Source organism: Scyliorhinus canicula, chromosome 4, assembly GCF_902713615.1.
Source record: "Scyliorhinus canicula chromosome 4, sScyCan1.1, whole genome shotgun sequence".
Lineage (NCBI taxonomy): Eukaryota > Metazoa > Chordata > Chondrichthyes > Carcharhiniformes > Scyliorhinidae > Scyliorhinus > Scyliorhinus canicula.
This window is the reverse complement of record NC_052149.1, coordinates 131,251,832-131,272,188: the sequence shown is the minus strand read 5'-3', so window position 1 is coordinate 131,272,188 and position 20,357 is coordinate 131,251,832. Positions and strand designations below refer to the sequence as shown.

Here is a 20,357-nt window from a genome sequence, read left to right as displayed (position 1 = left end):
GTGATTGGGATATTGACCAGCGATGACCCTGTGATTGGGATATTGTCCAGCGATGCCCTGTGATTGGGATATTGTCCAGCGATGTCCCTGTGATTGGGATATTGACCAGCGATGTCCCTGTGATTGGGATATTGTCCAGCGATGTCCCTGTGTTTGGGATGTTGTACCGCGATGCCCTGTGATTGGGATATTGACCAGCGATGTCCCTGTGATTGGGATATTGACCAGCGATGCCCTGTGATTGGGATATTGTCCAGCGATGTCCCTGTGATTGGGATATTGACCAGCGATGCCCTGTGATTGGGATATTGTCCAGCGATGTCCCTGTGTTTGGGATATTGACCAGCGGTGCCCTGTGATAGGGATATTTTTTTTTTTAAATTTAGATTAGCCAATTATTTTTTCCAATTAAGGGGCAATTTAGCATGGCCAATCCACCTACTCTGCACATTTTTGGGTTGTGGGGGCGAAACCCCCGCAGACACGGGGAGAATGTGCAAACTCCACACGGACAGTGACCCAGAGCCGGGATCGAACCTGGGACCTCAGCGCCGTGAGGCGGTTGTGCTAACCACTGGGCCACCGTGCTGCCCTGTGATTGGGATATTGACCAGCGGTGCCCTGTGTTTGGGATATTGACCAGCGATGCCCTGTGTTTGGGTTATTGACCAGCGGTGCCCTGTGATTGGGTTATTGACCAGCGGTGCCCTGTGTTTGGGTTATTGACCAGCGGTGCCCTGTGTTTGGGATATTGACCAGCGGTGCCCTGTGTTTGGGATATTGACCAGCGGTGCCCTGTGTTTGGGATATTGACCAGCGATGCCCCTGTGATTGGGATATTGACCAGCGGTGCCCTGTGTTTGGGATATTGACCAGCGATGCCCCTGTGTTTGGGTTATTGACCAGCGGTGCCCTGTGTTTGGGATATTGACCAGCGGTGCCCTGTGTTTGGGATATTGACCAGCGGTGCCCTGTGTTTGGGTTATTGACCAGCGGTGCCCTGTGTTTGGGATATTGACCAGCGGTGCCCTGTGTTTGGGATATTGACCAGCGGTGCCCTGTGTTTGGGATATTGACCAGCGGTGCCCTGTGTTTGGGATATTGACCAGCGGTGCCCTGTGTTTGGGATATTGACCAGCGGTGCCCTGTGTTTGGGATATTGACCAGCGGTGCCCCTGTGTTTGGGATATTGACCAGCGGTGCCCTGACTTTAAGCTTTACTGCTGACCATGTGTGAATGTAATAAATGCAGGAATTTCTGGAGACACTGCAGATTGTGAATTTGTGGCAGTGGAGAGACTGCAGGTGCAGAGCTGTGTGTGAATCGACTGTGTGGATTATCACAGAGAGGCTAGGAATAAGAATACTTAATTTCTCGATCCAACCAGCTCTCTATCCGTTTCCTCTCGATTAGGAAAAGACAGAACTGTCATTCAGTTGCAGTGGAGCAAGAGAAAGAGAGTGAAACCGAGGTATCTGAAGAACTGGCATCCCCTCTCTGCGGTGTATCAGCTGCTGAATAAGGTAAGCTTTCACATCTCTGTTTAATCAGCCACTTAGCTTGTGTGCCAACATGACTGGCTGATATTACCAGGCCATTTCTCACTCTTTCTGCATTCTGCAAAAGCTTCTGATGTTAAGCAGCGTTATTCTGTACAGATTCCTCAGTTAAAATAATGTATTTTTATTTAAACTGTCAAAGATCATCCTTCTGTGTTTGTGCAAGCTCTATCCTCACCCTCCATGTTCTCCCCCTTGCTTGATTTATCTCCTGCTCTCCTCTGATCTCCCTCTCTCACTTCCTCAGTCTTTCTCCCCTCTGCAGCCCCCTCCACTCGTCACCCTTTTCCCCCACTTCCCTCCTTCTCTCCTCTGTATCCCTGCACCTCTCCATCACCCTGATGCCTCTGACCCTTCCTCTGGGCTCCATTGTAAATGATGAGGTGATAAATTAGTCAAAAGGAAGTCACAGTGATGATGGGGAAAATGTAATGACCAAATCCAGGATCTTTTGTGGAGGCAAAGAGTGTGGCTCACATACCAGAGAAATGCCTTGCATTTGTCTTCACTAAGATGCTGTTTGGCATGAGATTGGATAGGCTAAAAATAAAGGGGCAGGTAATTATAGGCCGGCAGAGATCAACGAAGAAAGTTAGCTCGATCTGCATTCTGGGATGCTGAGGGAGGTTCTCTATGAGGGTAGGTATCGCTCTCAGAATTGGGACCGCCATAATGGGTACGGTGAGGATGCAAATCCACCCCCAGCATGAACAGAAACCCTCACCCCTAATTTGCTATGGTAACTTGCACTTTTACAGGCATGTTGTTTTCCAGAGCTACAACTAGCCATGGTAGAGGAGTTCAGGCCATGTAAGAGTACCCATGATCTTGCTAAATGGCCTGCTCTGAATTCCTGTGTTCTTTAACTTTCCAACACAGATTCCAGCAATCTCTCCTGTGCTGACCCTTTAGCCATATTATGAACACACCTTCGTTGGCCGGCAGATCCTGAAGTGGGAATTGAACACAGTTCTCTGGTAGGTGCAGTACCCAGTATGTCACAAATGCTGGTTACCGAGGGAAGTGAGAGTGGAAATTGTAGAGGCTCTTGTCAAAATGGCTCTTGTCAAATCTTCCTGAGTTAAGGGAGTGATGATGGGATTGCTAATGTTCTTCCCTTATTTACAAAATGAGAGGGATTCAGTTTCATGTTAGTGCTGGAGTCAAAAATAATCAACACAGACAAGCTAAAAGGGAAATGTGTTTTGGCAACTTGATTGGGTTCTTTGATGAGGTAACAGGGAAGGTTGAGGAGGTTAATGAGGGGAAGTACTGTGAACTTCCACAAGGCCTTTCACAATGAACCACGTTCTAAACTTGCGAATAAAGTTGAAAGGTATGGGATTAAAGGTGGTGCCTGTTGTGTGCACTCACGGCAGAGAGTAGTTGTGAACAGTTGTTTCAGTTTGAAAGGAAGGGTACAGCAGAGTCAGACTGCGTAGGAGCATGAGGACAGGCCCTCAAGGAATGGGCACAAATAAATGATTCATTTCTATTTGGAGAAGTGAATGTGCTTTTGGATAAGTGGTCAGGTTCATGGGTTACATTCCAATGGGATGCTCTGTTCTGGGTGGAGTGTAAATTGGAGAGTGATGCAGCTATTGCTGAGAAGCCGGGTTTGTGCAGCCTTTTTGGGCTCGGTGACACAGTGGTTAGCACTGCAGCCTCACAGCGCCAGGGTCCTGGGTTCGATTCCCGGCTTGGGTCACTGTCTGTGCAGAGTCTGCACGTTCTCCCCGTGTTTGTGTGGGTTTCCTCCGGGTGCTCCGGTTTCCTCCAACAGTCCAAAAATGTGCAGGTTAGGTGGATTGGCCAGGCTAAATTACCCTTAGCGTCCAAAAGATATTCAGGTTGAGCGGGGTTAAGGGGATAGGGTGGGGGATTGGATCTGGGTAGGGTGCTCTTTTGGAGGGTCGGTGCAGACTTGATGGGTCAAGTGACCTCCTTCTGCATTGTAGTGTTTCTATGGATCCCTGCTACGTCTTTCTGGCCTCCTCGCAAGGTGTCTTCTGGATTCTTGGTGGCAGTGGCTCTGTCATCATTAAGTTGATGTTGGCGAGTGCACAGCAGGCTATCAAACCTGGAGGTACACTGGTGTATTTGAAGAATTGCTCTAGAGAACTGTCACTTCACACCTCCAGCACACTCCGGGTTGTCCAATACATTCTTGGTGACTCCATGGCTCTCATTATACATGTTCATCTCTCCAGGACCAGGTGGCAGATCCTTTGTCTCCAAACAGACACTGATTTCACTCAGGGAGCTGAGGATTTTGGGAATCACAGAAATCTTCAGGAAGAAAGCATCATGTTGCTGCCTGGATTGCAGGAATTTACCAGCATGACAGTCACCCAATAACGTGTTGGTGGAACAATAACATCTGTGCATCCTGGGCTCCTCCCAGGGTCTTTCTGGGGAAAGAGAGGGGATTTGAACTCATTGAAAAGCTCACTGAAAGAGCCAGCATAGACATGATGGTAGGAATGGCCAGAGTTTGGGAATGATTCTGGCCATCTGATCCCACTGCCATTGTGAATCGCAGAGTAGTCCGGCCAGGGGCAACTGGCAATCGGAAGTTTAATCTTCCTGGATTAGCACCATGTTCCATGGAATTAGGACTAATTTCTCAGGGACTTGACTTGATCTTTTACTGCTCTCAATATTCGAAAATTCAGGCCTCTAACTCTCGGGGATCTGGAGAGTTGTTCATCATTTAATCTCCTCACTTCAGAAAACACGATGGTCTGGAGCGAGTGCAGATTTACTGACCAGATACAAGGGGCAAGAGTGAACTGCTTGTCGAGATCCAATGCGAATGAGTGACTTTCTGGACCAGTTCTAAGTGTGGTTGAGAGTCGCCTGCATTTCCGTGCAGGCCCAGACTGGGTAAAGCAGGGCCCATCCCATAAGGACCTTGATGAACCAAATGAAAATAGAAACATGGAAGATGCAGGAGGAGGCCATTCGGCCCTTCAAGCCTGCTCCACCATTCATTACCATCATCACTGATCCAGCCATCCCCTCCCATATACTTTGATTCCCTTCACCCCAAGCTCTTCTTGAAAACAGAGTGTTTTGGCCGCAATTACTTTCTGTGGCAGTGAATTCCACAGGTTGACCACCTGCTGGATGAAGACATTTGTCTTCATCTCTGCCCTATTCTCAGACTGTGACCGCTGGTTCTGGACTTCCCCCACCATCGGGAACATCCTTCTTGCATCTACCCTGCCCAGGTTTCCGTGAGATTGCTCCTCATTATTCTGAACTCCAGCGAATACAATCCGAACCAACTCGATCTCTCCTTCTGGGTTAGATCCACCATCTCGGGATTCAGCCTGGTTAACCATCGCTGCATTCTCTCTGTGGCAAAACCAAAAACAATGCACTCAATATTCCAAGTGTGACCTCACCAAGGTGAAGTCTCATGGTTACTTGTAATGTTTAATTTCCAGATATTTCAAAACAGGGGCGAAATTGTCCCCTACCCGGCGGGGCGGGGGGTCCCGGCGTAGCAGAGTGGTGCCAACCACTCCGCCGTCGGGCCTCCCCAAAGGTGCGGAAGGGGCTAGGCCCGCGCCGGAGTGGCTCCCGCTACGCCGACTAGCGGCAACGGCCTTTGGCGTGAGTCCACGCACGTGCCGGAGCGTCAGCGGCCGCTGACGTCACCACCGGCGCATGCGCGGTAGGGGGGTCTCTTCCGCCTCTGCCATGGTGGAGGCCGCGGCGGCGGCGGAAAAAAAAGAGTGCCCCCACGGCCCAGGCCCGCCCGGTGATCGGTGGGTCCCAATCGCGGGCCAGCCCACCGCTCCCGCCGATTCCCGGGTGGCGGAGAATTCCGGCCACGGTGGGGGTGTGATTCACGCCGGCCCCGGGCAATTCCCCGACCCTGCGGGGGGTGGGAGAATTCCGCCCCAGATTCCAGATTCTCAAACTGTCCATGCAGAGATTTAATCCACATGTCTACAATACTGTTCCAGCAACAAAATTGTAAAATTGCTATTCAGTGAAACAGGAGAGGGGCAGTCCGACTGGATTCAGGGGATTTGAAAGAAATCATGTGGAATTGAGAAAATAAAACATTAAACTGAAGGTCGGTCAGGTCCCGAGGCAGTCCCAGCATAATGTCGACACAAAGGAGGAGATTGGATTGACACCAAGTTCCCAGATTGCGGATTTTTTAACACAGGCGGTGATGTATTGAAAATCGAAGATCCTGGCTGAAAAGATGCAAACTCATCACTTCCAGAAAACTAGAAATGATTCGATACTGCAGGTAAGGAAAGGAGGCTAGGTGAGACTACATTCAGTGAAAATACATTAACCAAATGATTTCCTCCTGGAACTAAGTGTTACTTCTGTTTAAATGCAGCTGATTGTCTCTTTACCATGCAAGATCTACCTTCTGCGGCCCAGCCAATGACAGCTGGTAACTGGATCTCCACTCACTCACCCTGGGAGCTGGATCTCCACTCACTGACCCTGGGAACTGGATCTCCACTCACTAACCCTGGGAGCTGGATCTCCACTCACTCACCCTGGGAACTGGATCCCCACTCACTCACCCTGGGAACTGGATCTCCACTAACTGACCCTGGGAGCTGGATCTCCACTCACTGACCCTGGGAACTGGATCCCCACTCACTCACCCTGGGAACTGGATCTCCACTAACTGACCCTGGGGGCTGGATCTCCACTCACTGACCCTGGGAGCTGGATCTCCACTCACTCACCCTGGGAACTGGATCTCCACTAACTGACCCTGGAACTGGATCTCCACTCACTCACCCTGGGAACTGGATCTCCACTCACTGACCCTGGGAACTGGATCTCCACTCACTCACCCTGGGAACTGGATCTCCACTAACTGACCCTGGGAACTGGATCCCCACTCACTCACCCTGGGAACTGGATCTCCACTAACTGACCCTGGGAGCTGGATCTCCACTCACTGACCCTGGGAGCTGGATCTCCACTCACTCACCCTGGGAACTGGATCTCCACTAACTGACCCTGGGAACTGGATCTCCACTCACTCACCCTGGGAACTGGATCTCCACTCACTGACCCTGGGAACTGGATCTCCACTCACTCACCCTGGGAACTGGATCTCCACTAACTGACCCTGGGAACTGGATCTCCACTCACTAACCCTGGGAACTGGATCTCCAGTCACTGACCCTGGGAACTGGATCTCCACTCACTCACCCTGGGAACTGGATCTCCACTCACTCACCCTGGGAACTGGATCTCCACTCACTCACCCTGGGAACTGGAACTCCACTCACTCACCCTGGGAACTGGATCTCCACTCACTGACCCTGGGAACTGGATCTCCAGTAACTCACCCTGGGAACTGGATCTCCACTCACTCACCCTGGGAACTGGATATCCACTCACTGACCCTGGGAACTGGATCTCCACTAACTGGCCCTGGGAACTGGATCTCCAGTCACTGACCCTGGGAACTGGATCTCCACTCACTAACCCTGGGAACTGGATCTCCAGTCACTGACCCTGGGAGCTGGATCTCCACTCACTAACCCTGGGAACTGGATCTCCAGTCACTGACCCTGGGAGCTGGATCTCCACTAACTGGCCCTGGGAACTGGATCTCCACTCACTGACCCTGGGAACTGGATCTCCACTAACTGGCCCTGGGAACTGGATCTCCAGTCACTGACCCTGGGAGCTGGATCTCCACTAACTGGCCCTGGGAACTGGATCTCCACTCACTGACCCTGGGAACTGGATCTCCACTAACTGGCCCTGGGAACTGGATCTCCACTCACTCACCCTGGGAACTCGATCTCCACTCACTGACCCTGGGAACTGGATCTCCACTCACTGACCCTGGGAACTGGATCTCCACTCACTGACCCTGGAAACTGGATCTCCACTCACTCACCCTGGGAACTGGATCTCCACTAACTGACCCTGGGAACTGGATCTCCAGTCACTAACCCTGGGAACTGGATCTCCACTCACTGACCCTGGGAACTGGATCTCCACTCACTCATCCTGGGAACTGGATCTCCACTAACTGACCCTGGGAACTGGATCTCCAGTCACTAACCCTGGGAACTGGATCTCCACTCACTGACCCTGGGAACTGGATCTCCACTCACTCATCCTGGGAACTGGATCTCCACTAACTGGCCCTGGGAACTGGATCTCCACTCACTGACTCTGGGAACTGGATCTCCACTAACTGACCCCGGGAACTGGATCTCCACTCACTCACCCTGGGAACTGGATCTCCACTAACTGACCCTGGGAACTGGATCTCCACTCACTCACCCTGGGAACTGGATCTCCAATCACTCACCCTGGAAACTGGATCTCCAGTCACTGACTCTGGAAACTGGATCTCCAGTCACTCAGTCACCCTGGGTGCTGGATCTCCACTCATTAACCCTGGGAACTGGATCTCCACTCACTCACCCTGGGAACTGGATCTCCACTCACTAACCCTGGGAACTGGATCTCCAGTCACTGACCCTGGGAACTGGATCTCCACTCACTGACCCTGGGAACTGGATCTCCACTCACTAACCCTGGGAACTGGATCTCCAGTCACTAACCCTGGGAACTGGATCTCCACTCACTAACCCTGGGAACTGGATCTCCACTCACTGACCCTGGGAACTGGATCTCCACTCACTAACCCTGGGAACTGGATCTCCACTCACTAACCCTGGGAACTGGATCTCCAGTCACTGACCCTGGGAGCTGGATCTCCACTAACTAGCCCTGGGAACTGGATCTCCACTCACTGACCCTGGGAACTGGATCTCCACTAACTGGCCCTGGGAACTGGATCTCCACTCACTGACCCTGGGACCTGGATCTCCACTCACTGACCCTGGGAACTGGATCTCCACTCACTCACCCTGGGAACTGGATCTCCACTCACTAACCCTGGGAACTGGATCTCCACTCACTGACCCTGGGAACTGGATCTCCACTCACTAACCCTGGGAACTGGATCTCCACTCACTGACCCTGGGAACTGGATCTCCACTCACTCACCCTGGGAACTGGATCTCCACTCACTGACCCTGGGAACTGGATCTCCACTAACTGGCCCTGGGAACTGGATCTCCACCCACTCACCCTGGGAACTGGATCTCCAGTCACTGACCCTGGGAACTGGATCTCCACTCACTGACCCTGGGAACTGGATATCCACTCACTCACCCTGGGAACTGGATCTCCACTAACTGACCCTGGGAACTGGATCTCCACTAACTGGCCCTGGGAACTGGATCTCCACTCACTAACCCTGGGAACTGGATCTCCACTCACTGACCCTGGGAACTGGATCTCCACTCACTGACCCTGGGAGCTGGATCTCCACTCACTGACCCTGGGAACTGGATCTCCACTCACTCATCCTGGGAACTGGATCTCCACTCACTAACCCTGGGAACTGGATCTCCAGTCACTGACCCTGGGAACTGGATCTCCACTCACTGACCCTGGGAACTGGATCTTCACTCACTCACCCTGGAAACTGGATCTCCAGTCACTCACTCAACCTGGGAACTGGATCTCCAGTCACTCACTCAACCTGGGAACTGGATCTCCAATGACTCAGTCACCCTGGGAACTGAATCTCCAGTCACTGACCCTGGGAACTGGATCTCCATTCACTCACCCTGGGAACTGGATCTCCAGTCACTCACCCTGGGAACTGTATCTTCAGTCACTCACTCACCCTGGGAACTGGATCTCCAGTCACTCACTCAACCTGGGAACTGGATCTCCAGTCACTCAGTCACCCTGGGAACTGGATCTCCACTCACTCACCCTGGGAACTGGATCTCCACAAACTGACCCTGGGAACTGGATCTCCACTCACTAACCCTGGGAACTGGATCTCCACTCACTGACCCTGGTAACTGGATCTACACTCACTGACCCTGGGAACTGGATCTCCACTCACTCACCCTGGGAACTGGATCTCCACTCACTCACCCTGGGAACTGGATCTCCACTCACTGACCCTGGGAACTGGATCTCCAGTCACTCAGTCACCCTGGGAACTGGATCTCCACTCACTGACCCTGGGAGATGGATCTCCACTCACTGACCCTGGGAACTGGATCTCCAGTCACTCACTCACCCTGGGAACTGGAACTCCAGTCACTCACCCTGGGAACTGGATCTCCAGTCACTCACCCTGGTAACTGGATCTCCACTCACTGACCCTGGGAACTGGATCTCCACTCACTAACCCTGGGAACTGGATCTCCACTCACTGACCCTGGGAACTGGATCTCCACTCACTAACCCTGGGAACTGGATCTCCACTCACTGACCCTGGGAACTGGATCTCCACTCACTGACCCTGGGAACTGGATCTCCACTCACTGACCCTGGGAACTGGATCTCCACTCACTAACCCTGGGAACTGGATCTCCAGTCACTGACCGTGGGAACTGGATCTCCACTCACTGACCCTGGGAACTGGATCTCCACTCACTGACCCTGGGAACTGGATCTCCACTCACTGACCCTGGGAACTGGATCTCCACTCACTAACCCTGGGAACTGGATCTCCAGTCACTGACCGTGGGAACTGGATATCCACTCACTGACCCTGGGAACTGGATCTCCACTCACTCACCCTGGAAACTGGATCTCCACTCACTCTCCCTTGGAACTGGATCTCCACTCACTGACCCTGGGAACTGGATCTCCAGTCACTCACTCAACCTTGGAACTGGATCTCCAGTCACTCAGTCACCCTGGGTGCTGGATCTCCACTCACTGACCCTGGGAACTGGATCTCCAGTCACTCAGTCACCCTGGGAACTGGATCTCTAGCCACTCACTCACAAGAATGATCCCTGGAATGAAGAACTTGTCATATGAGGAACGTTTGAGGACTCTGGGTGTGTACTCGTTGGAGTTTAGAAGAATGAGAGGGGATCTATTTGAAAATTACAGGAAACTTACTGCGAGGCCTGGATAGAGTGGACGTGGAGAGGATGTTTCCACTTGTAGGAAAAACTAGAACCAGAGGATACCATCTGAGGCTAAAGGCACGATCCTTTAAAACAGAGATGAGGAGGAATTTCTTCAGCCAGAGGGCGGTGAATCTGTGGAACTCTTTGCCGCAGAAGGCTGTGGAGGCCAAATCACTGAGTCTCTTTAAGACAGAGATAGATAGGTTCTTGATTAATAAGGGGATCAGGGGTTATGGGGAGAAGGCAGGAGAATGGGGATGAGAAAAATATCAGCCATGATTGAATGGTGGAGCAGACTCGATGGGCCGAGTGGCCTAATTCTGCCTATGTCTTATGGTCTAATGGTTCAGCGACCGCAAGTCGACTTTTGCTCCCTGCAGTGAAGTTGAGAAATTAGATGTATTTAAAGCAGTGCCGAATTGTCTGAGGACAAGGGGGAGCTGAAACAAACCAGTTGGAATCAGCTTTTGAAGACATCCAGCCAGAGTTTCTGCAGGGGTTCAGATCGGAGTCAGATCTGTTCCATAAAGCAGTGTCAAAAGATCTCTTTCTCAAAGAATAAGTCTGTAAAGCAAGGATTATTCTGTGCCATTGGTGTTTAGGGTGGATTGAGAACATAGCATGAGAATTCGGAGCAGGAGTAGGCCATCTGGCCCCTCAAGCCTGCTACGCTATTCAATGATTATATAAGGTAGAAGCGGAAAAGTTGTTTCCACTGGCTCTCTCAAAACAAGGGAGAGCAGATTTAGGACTGAGTTGAGGAGGAACTTCGTCACCCAAAGGGATGACCCAAAAACATGGCTGATCTTTTTGTGGACTCAGCTCCACTTACCTGCCCGCTCACCGTAACCCTTAATCCCTTTAATGTTCAAAAATCGATCTATCTTTGCCTTAAAAACATTCAATGAGGTCACCTCAACTGATTCGCTGGGTAGGGAATTCCACAGATTCACAACCCTTTGGGTGACAAAGTTCCTCCTCAACTCAGTCCTAAATCTGCTCTCCCTTATTTTGAGGGAGTCAGTGGAAACAATTTCTCCACTTCTATCTTATATAATAACTTCGTAATTTTATGTTTCTATAAGATCCCCCTTCATTCTTCTAAATTCCAATGAGTATAGTCCCAGTTTACTTAGTCTCTCCTCATAAACTAAACCTCCGGAATCAACCTAGTGAATCTCCTCTGCACACCCTCCAGTGCCAGAACGTCCTTTCTCAAGTAAAGAGACCAAAACTGAACACAATACTCCAGGTGTGGCCTCACCAGCACTCTATACAATTGCAACATAACCTCCGTGTTTTTAAACTCCATCCCTCCAGCAATAAAGGACAACATTCCATTTACCTTCTTAATTACCTGCTGCACCTGCAAATCAACTTTTTGCGATTCATGCACAAGGACACCCAGGTCCCTCTGCACAGCAGCATGCTGCAATTTTTCACCACTTCAATAATAGTCCATTTTGCTGTTATTCCTACCAAAATGGATGACCTCACATTTGCCAACAGTGTACTCCATTTGCCAGACCCTTGCCCATTCAGTAAAACTATCTCTATCCCTCTGCAGACTTTCAGTGTCCTCTGCACACTTTGCTCTAACACACATCTTAATGTCATCCGCGAACTTTGACATACTACACTTGGTCTCCAACTCCAGATCTTCTATGTAAATTGTAAATAATTACTTATCCCTGAAGCACACTACTAGCCACTGATCGCCAACCAGAGAAACATCTGTTTATCCCCACTCTTTGCTTTCTGTTAGTTAAGCAATCCTCCATCTATGCGAATACATTATCCGTCACGCTGTGCAGCAGCCTTTCTTGTGGCACCTTGTTGAATGCCTTTTGGAAATCCAGATACACTACATCCACTTGTTCCTTGTTGTTCACCGCGCTCGTAATGCCCGAAAAGAATTCCAGTCAATTAGTTAAACATGACCTATCTTTCATGAACCCATGCTGCGTCTGCCCAATGGGACAATTTATATGCAGATGTTTCGCTATTTCTTACTTGATGATAGATTCAAGCATTTTCCCCACTACAGAAGTTAAGCTAACCGGTCTATAGTTACCCACCTTTTGTCTACCTCCTTTTTTAAAACAGTGGCGTCATATTTGCTATTTTCCAATCTGCCGGAACTGCCCAAGAGTCCGGTGAATTTTGGTAAATTATTAGGAGAGCATTTGCAATTTCCCTTGCCTCCTCTTTTAGTACCCTGAGATACATTCCATCTGTGCCAGCAGACTTGTCTATCTTTAGCCCCATTAGCTTGCCCATCACTACCTTTTTTGTGATGATGATTGTTTTTAGGTTATCATCTGCCATAGCCTCCTTGCCAACAATTATTGCCATGTTATTTATGTGTTCCACTGTGAAGGCTGATGTGTTATATACTCTGGGATAACACAGGCTGCAACTGGATGCATATTTAACCAAAAGATACTCCAGACCTTGAAGTTAGTTCAATTTGATTTATTGAACCAGTAGCACAGTTAGCACAGTTCTCTATGAGTTCGACTCTCTGCTAAACTAAGTGTGGTTACTCTGTCTGACTGAACCAGACTAGCTCTTAGCCATGTGCTGGAGGTGTGATACTGTACATACACCCTGACTCACTCTGTAGATTTTATCAGTGGAAAGAGGCGGAGTGTGAGTGCCTCGTGCCTTTATAGTGAGATACCACCCCTGAGTGTCCTGCCTGCTCATTGGTCATGTCCTGTTCTCTGTGTTCATTAGCTGCCTGTCTGTGCCTGTCTGTATATCCTTATCTGCATGTCTGCATATCATGACAAAGGCCAACACAAAATACCTGTTCAATGCCTTGGCCATTTCCTCAATTCCCATTATTAAATTCCCCCTTCTCATCCTCTGAAGGACCAATGTTTACTTTAGCCACTGTTTTTAGTTTGATATATTTGCAGCAACATTTGCTATCTGTTTTTATTCTGAGCTAGTTTACTCTCATAATCTATTTTACGTTTCTTTGTAGCTTTTTTCTTAGCTTTCTGTTGACCGTTAAAGATTTCCCAATCCTTTAGTTTCCCACTATTCTTTGCTACTTTGTATACATATTCTTTTAATTTAATTCTTTTAATTTGATATCGCCCTTTATTTCCTTCGATATCAATGCCTGAATATCCCTGTTCCTTTCTTTTCAGAGAGCTGAGATGCGTTTTATTTCTTGCTGTTTTAGTAGGAAAATAGATAGCAAGTGAGAGTAATGGCCGGGATTGCCCGAACCCCCGTCGTGTTGGAGAAACCCCGGGGGGGGGGGGGGGGAAGCACGAATCCCGCACCGACGCCGGCTGCCCTATTCTCTGGCGCGGTTTTTCAGGTCACGGCGGGATTCCCGCCACGCCGGTCGGGGGCCGTTGACAGCGTCGTCGTCCCCCCCGGCGATTCTCCGGGCCCCGATGGGCGGACTGGCCGTCCATTTTTGGCCAGTCCCACCGGCATGAATTACTTACCTCATGCACGGCGGGACCTGGCAGGTAAGTCTGTGGGGGTGGTCCGGGGTGGGGGGGTTGTGGGGGGATCCAACCCTGGGCGGGGGGCCCCCATGGTGGCATGGGCCGCGATCGGGGCCTACCAATCCTGCGGGTGGGTTGTTTCTGTGGGGGCCTTATTTCCTCCGCGCCAGGCCCTGTAGGGCTCCGCCATATTGCCCCCGCGCATGCGCGGAAATATGGCGGACGGTCTGCCCATGCATGGAAATACGCCGGCCGTTTCTACATGCGTGAGATCACACCAGCTGTTCCGCGCATGTGCCAACTACTCCAGCGCCAATCTAGCCCCCTAGAAAGGTGAGAATTACCTTGGGTGGCCGTTGACACCGGAGTCGTTGGCTCCAGTTTTCCCACCGGTGTGGTAACATAACCCCGTTTTCAGAGAACCCACCAATTGTGTTTACTGTGTTGCGTAGTATTGTTTAAGGGGTCACCGTAAGTTATTTTCTGATGTGATGTTAAAGATATTTTAATACTGTGTTAGTAACAAAGTTTGTTTTAAAATACCAGGGATGCGATTCTTCCCCAAAATCTTTGAGTTAATTTGAGGCGGGTTTTTCAGGGAGTTTCCCGCCGACTCTGCCGGCGATTTCCCCACCACTGTTCATTGACACTTAGTCACTTTTTTGGGCCCTGGGGAGTTTCTCACTAGTTTAGCCGACACTTTGAATTTTTTTTAGCATAGGGGAGCTGAACTCTGAGATCGGGCTGCCATTTTGAAAGGGTGTCCTGATCTTGAATTGAGCTTGTGGGTCTCCCATAGCCCCCACCCACGGCCAATGTCACCCCCCCACACAGATGGACACTACCCACACCCCCCCAAGTGAGGATACCCCGCTATGGGGTCCCTTGGGGTCTCCCCTCTTAAAGCTCTCCCAAACCCCCCTACAGTATGATGCACTATCAATTACGCAAAGCCTAGAGTAGAATGTAATCGAGGCTTTATTACACTGAGATGTGTGGCCTCCTACAGCAGCTGGCGAAATGGCTGCTGTACAGGGAGCACACACAGTTATACTCCGCCTACTGGCCGGAACCAGCAGGCAGGGATCTACCCTCGTACCTGTAGTACAGGGGCCTTACCGTACAGCACCTATATTAACACCCTATATATACAATATATACATCAGTGTTGACTACCACACAGTACTCCCTCCCTTCCAGGACCCCCACCCATCACACCTCCAACCTCCCAGAGGCCCTACTTACCTGCCCTGCAATCCTCCACCCTTCAAAACCCCCCTCCACCCTCATTTCATAAACATAGCCTCACGGTAGCATGGTGGTTAGCATCAATGCTTAACAGCTCCAGGGTCCCAGGTTCGATTCCCGGCTGGGTCACTGTCTGTGTGGAGTCTGCACGTCCTCCCCGTGTGTGCGTGGGTTTCCTCCGGGTGCTCCGGTTTCCTCCCACAGTCCAAAGATGTGCGGGTTAGGTGGATTGGCCATGCTAAATTGCCCGTAGTGTAAGGTTAATGGGGGATTGTTGGGTTACGGGTATACGGGTTACGTGGGTTTAAGTAGGGGTGATCATTGCTCGGCACAACATCGAGGGCCGAAGGGCCTGTTCTGTGCTGTACTGTTCTATGTTCTATAGCCCCCCTCTGCCCCGGCCCTTGACAGTGCCACCCTGGCACTCAGGCATCTTTGCATAGCCAACCTGGCAGTGCTTCTGTTGGCTTGACAATGCCACCTGGGCACCTTTGTGCTGAATGGCACCCTTGCAGCCTCCCTGGGGAGGCCGGAGAATCAATGGTGGCCTGTGAATCCCGGGCAGGTATGTCATAAGTAGGTTCAAGACCTACTTCCGCGAACGTAATTTGGTCCCACCCATTTTGGGTGGAGTTCCGACTCCAACGTCTCATGGGACTTTGGTGAATCCCGTGAGGCGCAGAGGCTGTTGGGAGGTCGGCTGGAGGCATCTGCCGAGATTATCCAGCCGCATTGTGCTCCTGCTTGACCATAATGAGGCCAGGGAATCACGCCTCATATCCCTATTTTTCATGAAATCACACCTGAAGGGAGGTAGCCTATCCTCACATTCTTACAAAATTAAATTAAATGTTGGGGTTATGGTTGAGTATCCTTGCTACTGTTGGGGGCTAGTTTGGGATAATTCTTTCCCCAAATAAGTAAGGTACAGCAACTCCTCTTTTCCCTCTCTATCGTTTCAAGATAAGTTATACTCTGCAATGTTTGCTTCTGAGTCCTTATTTTTATGTAGCCCTCCCTCAATAATTCTTTCTGTTTTTTCACGTAACTCCCCTGTTTCATTATGAATGCAAAAATGTCAGTTTTAAAAGCTTTATTTTAATAGATTATTTTTAACCATCTTTTTATACACTTGTACTGGAACTTAATTTATTTCCTGGCCGTTTATATCCTCCCTTGGTTTATAATTAGGCTTGCTTCAATAATTTTAATCACTCCCTTGTCTTACTTGTTTCAAAATGTTGAAACCTCCCAATTTACCTCTATTTGCTGTTAGACCTGATTCTATTCTACTTCAGCTTCATATTTCACCTGAATATCCCACTTACCCACCTTCTCGGCATGCTGGTTTTGTTACTGGACAGCCCCAGCAAAGGTGGTGGCACAGTTGGGATGAAATTGTCCTGAGGGTCCTCAATATAGGGCGGCCCGGAACCACTGTGGATAGCACTGTTCTTTCACAGCGCCACGGACCCAGGCTCGATTCTCCGCTGGGTCACAGTCTGTGCGGAGTCTGCACGTTCTCCCCGTGTCTGCGTGGGATTCCTTCGGGTGCGCTGCTTTCCTCCGACAGTTAGCACTTTGCCGTTATTGACAAACAATAGATGACACGTTCAAAAATTCGCAGCTCGCTCAGTACTGATCCTCTGACAGTGCAGCACTCCCTCAGTACTGACCCTCTGACAGTGAAGCACTCCCTCAGTACTGACCCTCTGAGAGTGCAGCACTCCGTCAGTAATGACTCTCTGACAGTGCAGCACTCCCTCAGTACTGACCCTCTGACAGTGAAGCACTCCCTCAGTACTGACCCTCTGAGAGTGCAGCACTCCCTCAGTACTGACTCTCTGACAGTGCAGCACTCCCTCAGTACTGACCCTCTGACAGTGCAGCACTCCCTCAGTACTGACCCTCTGACACTGCGGCACGCCCTCAGTACTGACCCTCTGACAGTGCAGCACTCCCTCAGTACTGACCCTCTGACAGTGCAGCACTCCCTCAGTACAGACTTTCTAACAGTGCAGCACTCCCTCAGAACTGACCCTCTGACAGTGCAGCACTCCCTCAGTACTGACCCTCTGACAGTGCAGAACTCCCTCAGTACAGACTTTCTAACAGTGCAGCACTCCCTCAGAACTGACCCTCTGACAGTGCAGCACTCCCTCAGTACTGACGCTCTGACAGTGCAGCACTCCCTCAGTACTGACCCTCTGAAAGTGCAGCACTCCCTCAGTACTGACCCTTTGACAGCACAGCACTCCTTAAGCATTGAACCTCTAACAATTCAGGACTCCCTCAGTACTGGCCCGCTGACAGTGCAGCACTCCCTCAGTACTGACCCTCTGACACTGCAGCACTCCCTCAGTACTGACACTCTGACAGTGCAGCACTCCCTCAGTAATGACCCCCTGACAGTGCAGCACTTCCTCAGTACTGACCCTCTGACAGTGCAGCACTCCCTCAGTACTGACCCTCTGACTGTGCAGCACTCCCTCAGTACTGACCCTCTGACATTGCAGCACTCCCTCAGTACTGACCCTCTGCCAGTGCAGCACTCCCTCAGTACTGACCCCCTGACAGTGTAGCACTTCCTCAGTACTGACCCTCTGACAGTGCAGCACTCCCTCAGTACTGACTCTCTGACAGTGCAGAACTCCCTCAGTACTGACCCTCTGACAGTGCAGCACTCCCTCAGTACTGACCCTCAAACAGTGCAGCACTCCCTCAATACTGACCATCTGACAGTGCAGCACTCCCTCAGTACTGACCCTCTGACAGTGCAGCACTCCCTCAGTACTGACGCTCTGACAGTGCAGCACTCCCTCAGTACTGACCCTCTGAAAGTGCAGCACTCCCTCAGTACTGACCCTCTGACAGTGCAGCACTCCCTCAGTACTGACTCTCTGACAGTGCAGAACTCCCTCAGTACAGACTTTCTGACAGTGCAGCACTCCCTCAGAACTGACCCTCTGACAGTGCAGCACTCCCTCAGTACTGACGCTCTGACAGTGCAGCACTCCCTCAGTACTGACCCTCTGAAAGTGCAGCACTCCCTCAGTATTGACCCTTTGACAGCACAGCACTGCTTAAGCATTGGACCTCTAACAATTCAGGACTCCCTCAGTACTGACCCTCTGACAGTGCAGCACTCCCTCAGTACTGACCCTCTGACAGTGCAGCACTCCCTCAGTACTGACCCCCTGACAGTGCAGCACTTCCTCAGTACTGACCCTCTGACAGTGCAGCACTCTCTCAGTACTGACACTCTGACAGTGCAGCACTCCCTCAGTAATGACCCCCTGACAGTGCAGCACTTCCTCTGTACTGTCCCTCTGACAGTGCAGCACTCCCTCAGTACTGACCCTCTGAATGTGCAGCACTCCCTCAGTACTGACCCTCTGACATTGCAGCACTCCCTCAGTACTGACCCTCTGCCAGTGCAGCACTCCCTCAGTAATGACCCCCTGACAGTGTAGCACTCCCTCAGCACTGACACTCTGACAGTGCAGCACTCCCTCAGATCTGACCCTCTGACAGTGCAGCAATCACTCAGTACTGACCTTCTGACAGTGACGCACTCCCTCAGTACTGACCTTCTAATAGTGACGCACTCCCTCAGTACTGATCCTCTGACAGTGCAGCACTCCCTCAGTACTGACCCTCTGACAGTGTAGCACTCCATCAGTACTGACCCTCTGACAATGCAGCACTCCCTCAGTGCTGACCTTCTGACAGTGCAGCACTCCCTCAGTATTGACTCTCTGACAGTGCAGCACTCTCTCTGTACTGACCCTCTGACAGTGCAGAACCCCCTGAGTACTGACCCTTTGACAGCACAGCACTCCTTAAGCATTGAACCTCTGACAATTCAGGACTCCCTCAGTACTGGCCCTCTGACAGTGCAGCACTCCCTCAGTACTGATCCTCTGACAGTGCAGCACTCCCTCAGTACTGACCCTCTGACAGTGCAGCACTCCCTCAGTACTGACCCACTGACAGTGCAGCACTTCCTCAGTACTGACCCTCTGACAGTGCAGCACTCCCTCAGTACTGACCCTCTGACTGTGCAGCACTCCCTCAGTACTGACCCTCTGACATTGCAGCACTCCCTCAGTACTGACCCTCTGCCAGTGCAGCACTCCCTCAGTACTGAACCTCTGACAGAGCAGCACTCCCTCAGTACTGACCCTCTGACAGTGCAGCACTCCCTCAGTACTGACCCCCTGACAGTGCAGTACTTCCTCAGTACTGATTCTCTGACAGTGAAGCACTCCCTCAGTACCAAACCTCTGACAGTGCAGCACTCCCTCAGTACTGACCCTCTGACAGTGCGACACTCCCTCAGTACAGACCCTCTGACAGTGGAGCACTCCCTCAGTACTGACCCCTTGACAGTGTAGCACTCCCTCAGCACTGACACTCTGACAGTGCAGCACTCCCTCAGTACTGACCCTCTGACAGTGCAGCACTCACTCAGTACTGACCTTCTGACAGTGACGCACTCCCTCAGTACTGACCTTCTAATAGTGACGCACTCCGTCAGTACTGATCCTCTGACAGTGCAGCACTTCTTCAATACTGACCCTCTGACAGTGCAGAATTCCCTCAGTACTGACCCTCTGACAGTGCAGCACTCCCTCAGTACTGACCCTCAAACAGTGCAGCACTCCCTCAGTACTGACTCTCTGACAATGCAGCACTCCCTCAGTACTGACCCTCGGACAATGCAGCACTCCCTCAGTGCTGACCCTCTGACAGTGCAGCACTCCCTCAGTACTGACCCTCTGACAATGGAGCACTCCCTCAGTGCTGACCCTCTGACAATGCAGCACTCCCTCAGTACTGACCCTCTGACAGTGCAGCACTCACTCAGCACTGACCCTCTGACTGTGCAGCACTCCCTCAGTACTGACCCTCTGACATTGCAGCACTCCCTCAGTACTGACCCTCTGCCAGTGCAGCACTCCCTCAGTACTGACTCTCTGACAGTGCAGCACTCCCTCAGTACTGACCCTCTGACAGTGCAGCACTCCCTCAGTACTGACCCTCTGACAGTGCAGCACTCCCTCAGTACTGACCCTCTGACAAGTGCAGCACTCCCTCAGTA

General features: G+C 51.1%; 1 protein-coding gene across 1 annotated transcript in view; it reads left to right on the top strand.

Moving 5' to 3' along the window:
* The window catches only part of tnr (tenascin R (restrictin, janusin)), a 390,478-nt gene that overhangs the window by 31,419 nt on the left and 338,702 nt on the right, over positions 1–20,357 (top strand). Inside the window, 1 exon segment of the mRNA XM_038795191.1 lies at positions 1,415–1,524. The gene's annotated coding sequence lies outside the window, so the exon portion shown is untranslated.